This window comes from Xyrauchen texanus, chromosome 2, assembly GCF_025860055.1.
Source record: "Xyrauchen texanus isolate HMW12.3.18 chromosome 2, RBS_HiC_50CHRs, whole genome shotgun sequence".
NCBI classification, from domain to species: Eukaryota; Metazoa; Chordata; class Actinopteri; order Cypriniformes; family Catostomidae; genus Xyrauchen; species Xyrauchen texanus.
Genome location: NC_068277.1, coordinates 60,415,705 through 60,426,499, shown reverse-complemented (window position 1 = coordinate 60,426,499; position 10,795 = coordinate 60,415,705).

The following is a 10,795-nucleotide window of genomic DNA, read 5'->3' as shown; positions in this document are numbered from 1 at the left end:
CTGGCGTGCCAGTGATTACCCCTTGGCATGTGTGTTCTACATTAGACAGTTCTACATTAGATTGCCATTGTTTTCTTATCAATTGAAATTTATTTAAAGGATAGCCCCTTGAGATGTACCATCTCGTTTTCGAGGGGTCCTAGGAACAAACATGAATACAGACTGGGTTACATTATATATCACATAATACTTCACATTCATACCAATATTTAGCTCTCCATAACTATCTCAATGATACATTAAGTATACAATTATCACACATAACATAGCATGCAGGTTCAGTACCATAGAAAATAATAAAGTTCACATGATAATTGGAGATGGGTGTACTCAAAAGCAAGAGCATATATTCTGCAAATGATCATGCAGTAATGGCCTAAAGAAATTAAACAAGGTAATGGATCTAAGTACACTTGGTAAATTATTCCAATCTGAAGGAGCTTTAAATTTGAATGCCCGATGACCTACTTCTTTATTAATTTTAGGAATGTAAAAATATAATTGATCGGTGTGCCTTAAATTATGTGAAGAGCAAAATGGAATTAGATATTGTTTTAAATACAAAGGATAATTTAAGTAATAACATTTAAAAATAAACTGAAACCAGGGATAATGCCTTCTTGACTTTAAAGATAGCCATTTTAATAGTTCAAACATTTGGCAGTGGTGCGTTTTGTATGGACACCTCAGTACAAATCTACAAATCTTATAAACAACATTAAGAGGACGAAGATTTGTAACAGAGGTGTTTTGGTAAATGATATCAGCATAGTCAAGGATTGGAAGTATTAACTGAGTAATAATTATTTTTCTAACCTGACTGGTAAAACATTTAATAGAGAAATAAAGTATTCTAATTCGATATGATATTTTCTTAATAACTAAGTCAATATGTGATCTAAATGACAATTGAGAATCAACAATTGACAATTGTAGAGCATTGGAACATTTTCCTGGTTGGTCTACCACAGCTTTCTCGGTGGGTGGAAGATCCTTTGCGGGACAACGGTCAGCGAGTATCAGGCCAAGTTAGCAGGCTACTGCGGGGCGATCCTGCGTTGCTCTTGACTGTCGTGCTTGCACTCCGTCAGATTCAGTGGCGTAGGACCAAGAGGGAGGCGTTTGTCCTGGGCAAACATCCGTCTTCTGTACTCTGCCCTGGCACTCGGTGCCATAGCATGCATGGAAAGTCATATATATATTCAGCGACTGGCAAATCGGGAGCCCTTGCAGCACTCAAGGGCTGTCGTTGCTCGGCAGGACACGCGTGCAAGGCAGGTCGACATTCTGCAACTGCCTCCTCTTCTCTGACATTGGCGTGCTGGAACATCAGAAGTCTTGGGGTGCACTCCGACCTCAACAGTGCTCCTCGGAAATCAGCCGCCATTGATTGTGAACTATCTCGCCTCAGAGTTGATATTGCAGCTATAAGCGAGACCTGGCAGTTGGGTAGTGGCTCGGTGCGCGAGAGGAATGACACCATTTTCTGGTGTGGTCATCCAGATGACCATCATCCGATGCATGGAGTCGGCTTTGCTGTGCGGAACACCCTGCTGTCCACCGTCTCTCAACCAACTGCTTGCTCTCCACGCCCAATGTCCATGCGGATGTCACACTCGGCTGGCTTTCTCACTCTCCTCTCTGCTTATGCACCCACTCTTGGCAGGACCCTTGAGGACAAGGACGCCTTTTATGCCCATGTTAGCGAGGTCATTCTTTCCGTCCCGGCCGGGGAGGATTTAGCTCTGCTTGGGGACTTCAACACCAGAGTTGGAGGGGATGTCACTGCCTGGAGGCCGATCTTGGGTCATTTTGGGATTGGTAGCATCAATGACAACGGCCAACGTCTCCTTGAGTTGTGCGCTGCTCATGGCCTATGCTTACCGGGTTCCTTCTCATCTGGAACTATCAGATCCAAGGTTACCTGGATGCATCCCTGGTCCAAACACTGGCACCAACTTGATCACATTATTGTCAGGAGGCGCCACCTCAACGCTGTCAAAAGGTATAGGAGTATGCACTCTGCAGACTGTTCCACTGACCACGCCCTTGTCCGCTGCACTCTAAAACTCACCCCAAAGAAGATTCACAGTGCCACTCCAAAGCTAAATATTGAGCTGATGCAGAAACATGAATACGTGGCAAGTTTCCGTACGCGTATGGAGGGCCTTCCCTTCAGAGTTGACGGCACTCCTGAAAACACCTGGGCCGAGCTAAGAGGTTCCATGATGGAGGCTGCATCTGAAGTCTTCGGCCTTTGTAGAAGGAAACAGCCGGACTGGTTCCTTGCAAGCTCTGCTATTCTGCTCCCGGCCCTAGCTGACAAGCGTGCCGCCCGTCTTAGTGCTCTCCAAGACAGAAATGACTCCACCATCGCTCACTATCGTATGGCCAGGAATGATGTCAAGCGTCTTACACGCCAGGCATGCGAGCAGTACTGGCAGGACCTCAGTGAGAAGGTAGAATGGTGTGCAAGTACTGGGGACATACGTGGCATGTACAGCGGCATCAATGAGGCACTGGGTCCTAGAGCGAAAAAATCGATAAATCAATAAATAAGGCACCAGTTAAATTATTAGAATCAAAAGAAGATGTAATATCGTTAGTAATTTTTAGAAGAGCACTTATTGTAGAGAAATGTGGTCGGAAGCCGGACTGAAAAGGTGATATAATATTGGAATCATTAAAATATTTTGATAATTGAAAGAAAATTATTTTTTCAAATATTTTCACCACGCTATTAATTATTGAAATTGGTCTATAATTATTAATGTCATGTTGATCACCATTTTTATACAATGGAGTAACTCTAGTACATTTCCAAGATAATGGGGTAGTACATGTTGTCAATGATAGATTAAATAAATCAGACAAATGATAAGCCAGGACATGTGAGGCCATTTTCAGGAACTTGATTTCCAACCCATCTGGACCTGCACTGCTATCTGAGTCTAAACTGTCGATAACTTGCTGAACTTCTATAGGACTGATGGATCTAAATGAGAAGGAGTTTTCACAAATATGATTAGGAGTATTAAAATTAGAATTGAGATCAGAAAAATCAGAGGATATAGGACTACCTTTGGTAAAGTATTGATTAAATGCGTCAGCAATTTCAAAAGAATCTTATGTGGGTTGATATTGTCAAAGATACAGACTTAAGCAGGTCGAAATATTCTTCCTCCGATTTCAAAAACAATAACCCTGCCTTGTATGTTTTTATTCTCAAAGTAAATTTAATCAATACCTATTTGTTAGTTGAGGGTTTGAGGTCATGTTTGTTCTTCAGCCAGATCTTAAGAAGGAATTTACAGCCAGACTCAAATGTTAACTAAATACCTCTTTTAATGTAATTACATACTATTTTAATGTAAATAAATGCATAATAGTAAGAGTTTTATTTTTCATCTTAACATGTTAGATACAATAAATGTGTTGGGTAAGATCTGGGAAAGAAATGTGCACATATAAGTAAATACGGTTCATTTGTGTTGACTTTAAATTCTGGATTCACACAGATGTCTCATGAGATGAACCTCTCACTAACACACCATCATCAAACATGATTCTCCTCAGATCCTACTTGTGATTTCATATGTGTGTATTTGGCATTGTATTTTTCTCAGTATTGACTGTGAGTATTTTTTTAAAGGGAGTTTGACATGTCATATTTATCAGTCTGGTTGTGTTGGCGTTGCTGACCGAATGTCGATATGACTGCATCCTGGGTTATTCAGAGAGGAGAATAAATAGTGTTCACTGCTCTGGGGACTCGTACTAGCCAAAGACAACATTCTCATTACAGCAATGTGAAAAACTAATAAAACATTATTTAAATAGTAAAGTATTTAACATTGTAGATAGGGGAGGTTGGGGCTAATTGTAACATAGGCAGCCTGATCTCATAAACAATCAGTGACTGTGGCGACTTTACATGTATCTTGGCAGTTCTGAGGTGAAATGTCCACTGTGTGGCGCTAACAGCGAGTTAAATGTTCTCCCATACAGATGAGGTTTTTAAGGTTAAAGGTGCTGTAAAAGAATTTTTCATGGAAAGGTGTACAACAAATGTTCCTACTCCCTGAAAGATATTAATGAAACGAGAGTCCTGAGATATCTCCGCACTCTCTTTGACAACTCTAGACTCTGTGAACAGCAAACAAAAATGTGTACGCCGTCCACGGACAATGGCGCTTTCTGCCCGTCAATCATTTTGCGTGTTCTCATAGTGTTGAAGTTGCAGCAAATTAATGAGGCAAAATGCATTTTTATGCCATGTTGTTCATACCAGCTGACATTTGAGGGTGCTATTTTGCAGCTGTTGTTTTTAACAACTGTTACTGCTCTCAATAAAGCTCATCTTTGGAGTACTGCGTTTTGGAAAGAGGGGGTGTGGCTTATCCAACGGCTCAGTCTCCTTTAAGTAAAACTGTTGAAATCACTTATAGCACCTTTAATGCTGTTTTGAGTTTTAAATGAACAAAACCCACCTCCCTAACCTAAACCGAACCATTGTTGTACCATCTCTCATGTTCATTTCACCAGGAAACTACCACAATGGAGTCATTTAGTGAAACGATATGTAGTGAAGTGATTCTATGAGACCAGGTTGTACTTTTTAATTCAAAATGTGGTGTATTAAATGAAACTTAGTTGGTAATCCGTCTGTTCAGTTCATTAGTTTTGAGTCAACAATTCACATACCAGTAAAAGTGTTAAAGTTTTATTTTATACATACCGATGTGTGGTAAATGGCGTACATCCCATATTTTTGGCATATTTAATGGTTATACGTTACATCAGGCCCCTTGTATGCATCATTACGGATATATTGAGGTTTTGGCTATCCAGGGCAAATGTCTGTCCATCTGAGGGAGCTTTATTTTTATAAAGCCCAATGCTCAAGGAGAGAGAGAGAGTGTGTTTGTGTGTGTGTGTGTGTGTGTGTGTGTGTGTGTATGTGTGAGCGTGTATTTATCACTTTGTGGGGACCAAATGTCCCCATAAGGATAGTAAAACCCGAAATGTTTGACCTTGTGGGGACATTTTGTCGGTCCCCATGAGGAAGACAGCTTATAAATCATACTAAATTATGTTTTTTGAAAATGTAAAAATGCAGAAAGTTTTCTGTGAGGGTTAGGTTTAGGGTAGGGTTAGGTTTAGGGGATAGAATATAAAGTTTGTACAGTATAAAAACCATTATGTCTATGGAAAGTCCCCATAAAACATGGAAACACAACATGTGTGTGTGTGTGTGTGTGTGTGTGTGTGTGTGTGTGTGTGTGTGTGTGTGTGTGTGTGTGTGTGTGTGTGTGTGTGTGTGTTTGTGTGGGTGTGTTTGTGTGTGTGTGTGTGTGTGTGTGTGTGTGTGTGTGTGTGTGTGTGTGTGTGTGTGTGTGTGTGTGGCAGGATTCACAAAACACTCTCATACTGAAAGCCTCTCTCTCTCTCTCTCTCTGCAACAATTTTCTAAAATAATTTTTGGCACAGAAAATCCTTTCACAGGTGTGAACGCACCTTTTGAAGAAAATGTTAAGACTTAACTGGTTTTATCTGCCAAGCTATGAAACCGCATAGCAGAACCTCTGTCAAAATTTTTTTAAAGAATTTGCCGTAACGCATGCCGCTGAATATGCATAACAACTTTCAGTGGTCTCTTAGGAATTTTGAAGACAGACAGAAATATTTCTGTGTGTCACAGTCAGAGTGTAGTGTCTTTCATCAGAGGAAAAAAAATCACCCCTCAATATTACTGTCAGATTTACTACATATGATATGAAGTACATTGGTAGACATGAAACAGAAATACCAGATCTAAAAACAATACAGCTGTCAAAATTAACTTGCAAATAGTTAAATAGATGTAAAATAAATTAATAAATCACCTACAAAATATTATGCATTGAAAAGTATGCCCATTGAGATGCAATGTTAGAGTTCCTTGCAGCAAACCATACTTGCTCACAGCATCACTGAAATGGAAATAAACAATATATCGCCTTCCGAAGCCACTTTTTGTATTATTTTCAATACTCATCTGCTATAAATTTATATATATATTACACATATACACACACAAACAGATCAGCCACAACATTAAAACTACCTGCCTAACATTGTGTAGTGCATCTCAGAATAGCATTCAGAGAAAATATTCTTCTCACCACAATTGTACAGAGTGGTTATCTGAGTTACTGTAGACTTTGTCAGTTCAAACCAGTCTGGCCATTCGCTGTTGACCTCTCTCATCAACAAGGCATTTCCATACACAGAACTGTAGTGCCCCTCACTGGATGTTGTTGTTTTGGCACCATTCGGAGTAAATTCTAGAGACTGTTGTGTGTGAAAATCCCAGTATTTACTCAAACCAGCCCATCTGGCACCAACCAATGGTCCAAATCACTGAGATCACATTTTTTTCCCATTCTGATGGTTGTTGTGAACATTAACTGACGCTCCTGACCTGTATTTGAATGATTTTATGCACTGTATCGCTGCCACATGATTGGCTGATTAGATAATCGCATGGATGATTTTGGTTTAAAGGGTAATATCACTGAAAATGAAAATTATTAATTAACTCAAACTCAAAATGTTTCTTTACAGAAAAACAAACATCCAAACAAAAGCCTGCTCTTTTCCATACAATGAATGTCTCAACACAAAGATCTAATCTAACACACATATACATAAGACAGGTTTGTGAGAAGAGTGACAGAAAATGAAGAGTCTACATCGATACGCTGTCGGATTACTAATTATTTAGCAAATACAACAGCACTTTGAGCACAATATTGGAGATCTACTTGCGTGTAGTGATGTTTCCTTGCATTCTTTGTGTTGCTTGGTTCTTGGTCAAAAGTTTGTTCTGTTGATGTTTTTGACCTCTGTAAGATCGAAGAGTTATTGTCTGTATGAATGATGAGGTTGGCTTTGAAGCGAGGCCTCCTCATGGACCATAGAGAGTGAGAGGCTTTCTCGGGACTTTGAGTCCTAAGCTTCTTTGGTCCTCACATGGCATGGATCTGGTTCTGACGAGATCCAGAGAAGATCACGAGGGAAGAGTCAGAGTGAAGTCTGAGCAGTCAGCGGAGCAGGGGAGACAAGCAGAGCCCGAAGACAGAAGAGGAAGAGACTGAAGTGGAAGAAGAAAAGAGCGTGTTCTTCCTGTTTGGAAACATTTGAACTAAAATTGGCCGCATCCCCAAAGGTGACCTGCGCCAATCAGAAGTGACTTTTCAGAGTCAAATGGTCGACTGGGCTGTCCTTTCTGACAGTTGATTTTATGGTCCTTTGTTCTGGAGACTTACAAATCTCCCACTCAAAAATAGTTCATTTTAATCATGAACTTTTACAGTATATCTTGAGAATGGTCCAAGAGACATGATATTTATTGTCATCAGCGTCCTCCATGTAACTAAGCAAGCGTTTGCACACGAAATTTGACATTCTTTCATTAATATGGTACAAGTAGGTAACAAAACATGAAAATGCCTGGTTACAAATCATACTGGTTAATTCTTTGTGTAGACTGTTCTTGGACTAAGGAATGTCCTTTTTAAGATGCTGATTGCTGTACAATAATCATGATGTCACGTGATCTGATGAGTCTAATTGTAGCAAACTGGTTTATATCAGAGGACAGAATATTGTGTGTCCTGAGTCTCTCGGGAATTCCAAGAGTGTGTGTTCTGTCTTTACTGCTTCGACCTTTGAATTTAGGGCCTCTTTGCAGAGGAGTTTTCAAGTCAAATGGGTTTTATTGGCCAGATGTGAGACTTACTGGCACCTGAAGTCTTTCCATTTATGATGTTGTGGAATTCCAGGATTAAGATTGGGTAAATCCTAGATTGAAATCATGTTGTTTCAATTCTTCTGCATGTATAATCCAACAAAGGCTTTTGTTGGCAATTAATTGATTAGTCTATGTATTCCATTTTAAGAGTCTAGTCCATCATTAGGCCAAGGTGATGCAGGCCAAGATCAGGGAGGTGCTTTTTTGTTCAACCGGCCGGTAATTTCGGTGAGGTCTATACTAAGTCCAAGGTTCAGGCAATGGCATATGAAGTATCCCATGTCTTATGGTTGGAGTTGGCATCAGTTCATCCTCTGAGGTCCATTGTAATAGACTGCAGTGATGTCTGACTGGCAATGGCTGCATTTTGTTGTCATTACTCAGAAACACATAGGAGTGGAGTCCGACAACAAGAAGGAATGGAGCTGGATCCAGCCAGTTCTGGTGACCTCGGGATAGGAGTCCTGAGGTTGAAACATGGAAACAAATAGAATAACATTAGCGTAGATGCCATTCCATTTTTTGCAGAGTTATAGATCAAATGTTTCTGGTTCTGGCAGACATATCTAAAGCACCCTGATTGTGAGTTGATTGATAAATTGGGTGTATGCCTGGCTAAATAGATGAGTCTTTAGTCTAGACTTAAACTCAGCATCCTGGGTGTTAGGGAGACTTTTCAATTGTTTAGGAGCCAAACAGGAAAAGGATCTACCTCCTTTTGTGGATTTTGATATTCTAGGAACTATTAACAGTCCAGAGTTTTGCGATCATAATGAATCTGATGGAATATATTGTGGTATGAGGTCTCTTAAGTACTGTGGAGCTAGACCATTCAAAGCTTTTTTTGTAGTTAGTTATCTAGAGTTATCCTGTTCACCTTATTGTTCCTTCAATAAAGAGCTCCATTTAGATCCTCACTCCTCATCTGCCCTCGTCTGATTCATAACAGAACGACCGACCACAAAATGGATCTAGCAGTTCAACAGGCAAACTACAGACTTCTCTGCCTCAAGCAAGAGGACCGTCCAGTGGAGGATCACATTCGTGAGTTTCTGGAGCTGGCAAATGTGGCGGACCTCCCAGAGTATTCCTTGGTGGTGTTCTTCAGGGGAAACCTCAACAATTCATTAAGAGACCTGTTGCCACCGGCAACTCCTCGTTGGACGCTCCTTGACTTCGTAGAGGAGACTTCGTGGAGGAGACTCACCATTCACTGTGGGTGTTGAGGAAGAGGATTTTACGTCTCCTCCAACAGTGGTCACCCCTCAGCCTTCCATGGCTCATCCCTTCACGCCTGCCACGGCCAACGAGCCAACACCCACGCCTGCCACGGCCAACGCACTGGAAGTATCATTCCAGTCTCGTCCATCCCAGAGCCAGCATTGCCAGTCTCGTCCGTCCCAGAGCCAACGTTGCCAGCCTCGTCCGTTCCAGAGCCAGTGTTGCCAGCCTCGTCCGTTCCAGAGCCAGCGTTGCCAGCCTCGTCCGCCCGGAGGAGGAGGAGAAGAGGAAAGGCCTCCACTCTCCAGTCTCCGCCTTACATGGCTTCGTCCTCAGAACCTTCCAGGGCTCTGCTTTCCACGTTCAGCGAACCAGAGCTCATGCATGCCACGGTCAACAAATCAGCACCTGTAGCCTCGACCACCATTGAGCCAGCACCTGTAGCCTTGGCCGTCGGTGAGCCAGCGCCTGTAGCCTCGGCCGTCGGTGAGCCAGCGCCTGTAGCCTCGGCCGTTGGTGAGCCAGCGCCTGTAGCCTCGACCGTCGGTGAGCCGGCGCCTGTAGCCTCGACCATCCCAGAGCCGGTGCCTGTAGCCTCGACCGTCCCAGAGCCAGCGCCTGAAGCCCTGACAGTTCCCATGAGCGCTCCTCCTGCTGGCCAAATGAGAAAGAGAAGGAAGAGGGCACCTTCTCCCTAGTCTCCGCTAGTACTCGCGACCACTGAGGTCACTCTCGATCCTCCCAGGGCTCCGCCTCTCAAGCCTCCCAGGGCTCCGCCTCCCAATGCACACAGTTGAATCGTGATAAGAGAATAATGTAAGGGAAAACCAGATGCACACTGAAAAATGGCAGATATGAAAGTGAATAGGGATTGGGGCTGTCAAAGACCAAATAAATTAATAAAAAACAACTACAAAAAAACTAAGCAATGTGTTTTAAGAATGATTCCTCAAACCTCCACTGTTTTCCCTTGATAAAAAAAAACTCAAAACAATGAGCTTTAGTTTTAAAAAGGGCCACTCAGTGGTATGTGTATGCTTTCATGGCCCCAGGATCTGTACATTTATCTTCTGTTCCAATTCCTAGTGAGATGCAATCATACAGGGACTTAAGGTGCAAGCCTGACATGAAGACTGTTACAAAAGTTTTAAAACAACATTATACTAGGACCTAAACTGTGGAGATGGGTTGGGGGGGGGGGGGGGTGAAAACAACGGAAGCATGCAAATCATAGAGACAGGTGTGTAGGCTTATAAAGCAGAGGCTGTGAAGTGATTGAATGAGATGCCTGATTGAATGAAAGCATAAGGATCCATAGTCTTCTTGATAGACCTAATGCTTATGCTTTTATTTCTATCAGAAAAGACACTGGTTGATTGGAATTACTACGAATGTAGAGAAACTTATATTTGGCGTAAGACCCATACAGTTCACCTCTCAGATACATGCTTGAACCGTCAGATCCTGTGTGAGGTGATGATGGCAGGGGAGTGGAGCTTGCCCAAAAAGAAATAAGAATTTAACCTAAATTGACTAAATTAACCCCAAAAGAAAATATAAAACCAAATAATTAGACTCAGGACAACACACAGGTCTTCGGAAGGTGAGGGGCAATCTGAAAGAAAAGGAAATATCAATGTATTATGCAAACATAAGACTTATTATGACATGCTACTATTGTGCCAGACCCTGCAGAAGGGAAGGAAAGCTTATTAGAAATGTAGAGCCCCTGTGAATGGGTGGGTCTTCTTGTGCAATATATTTGCAGAGGGGTAAACA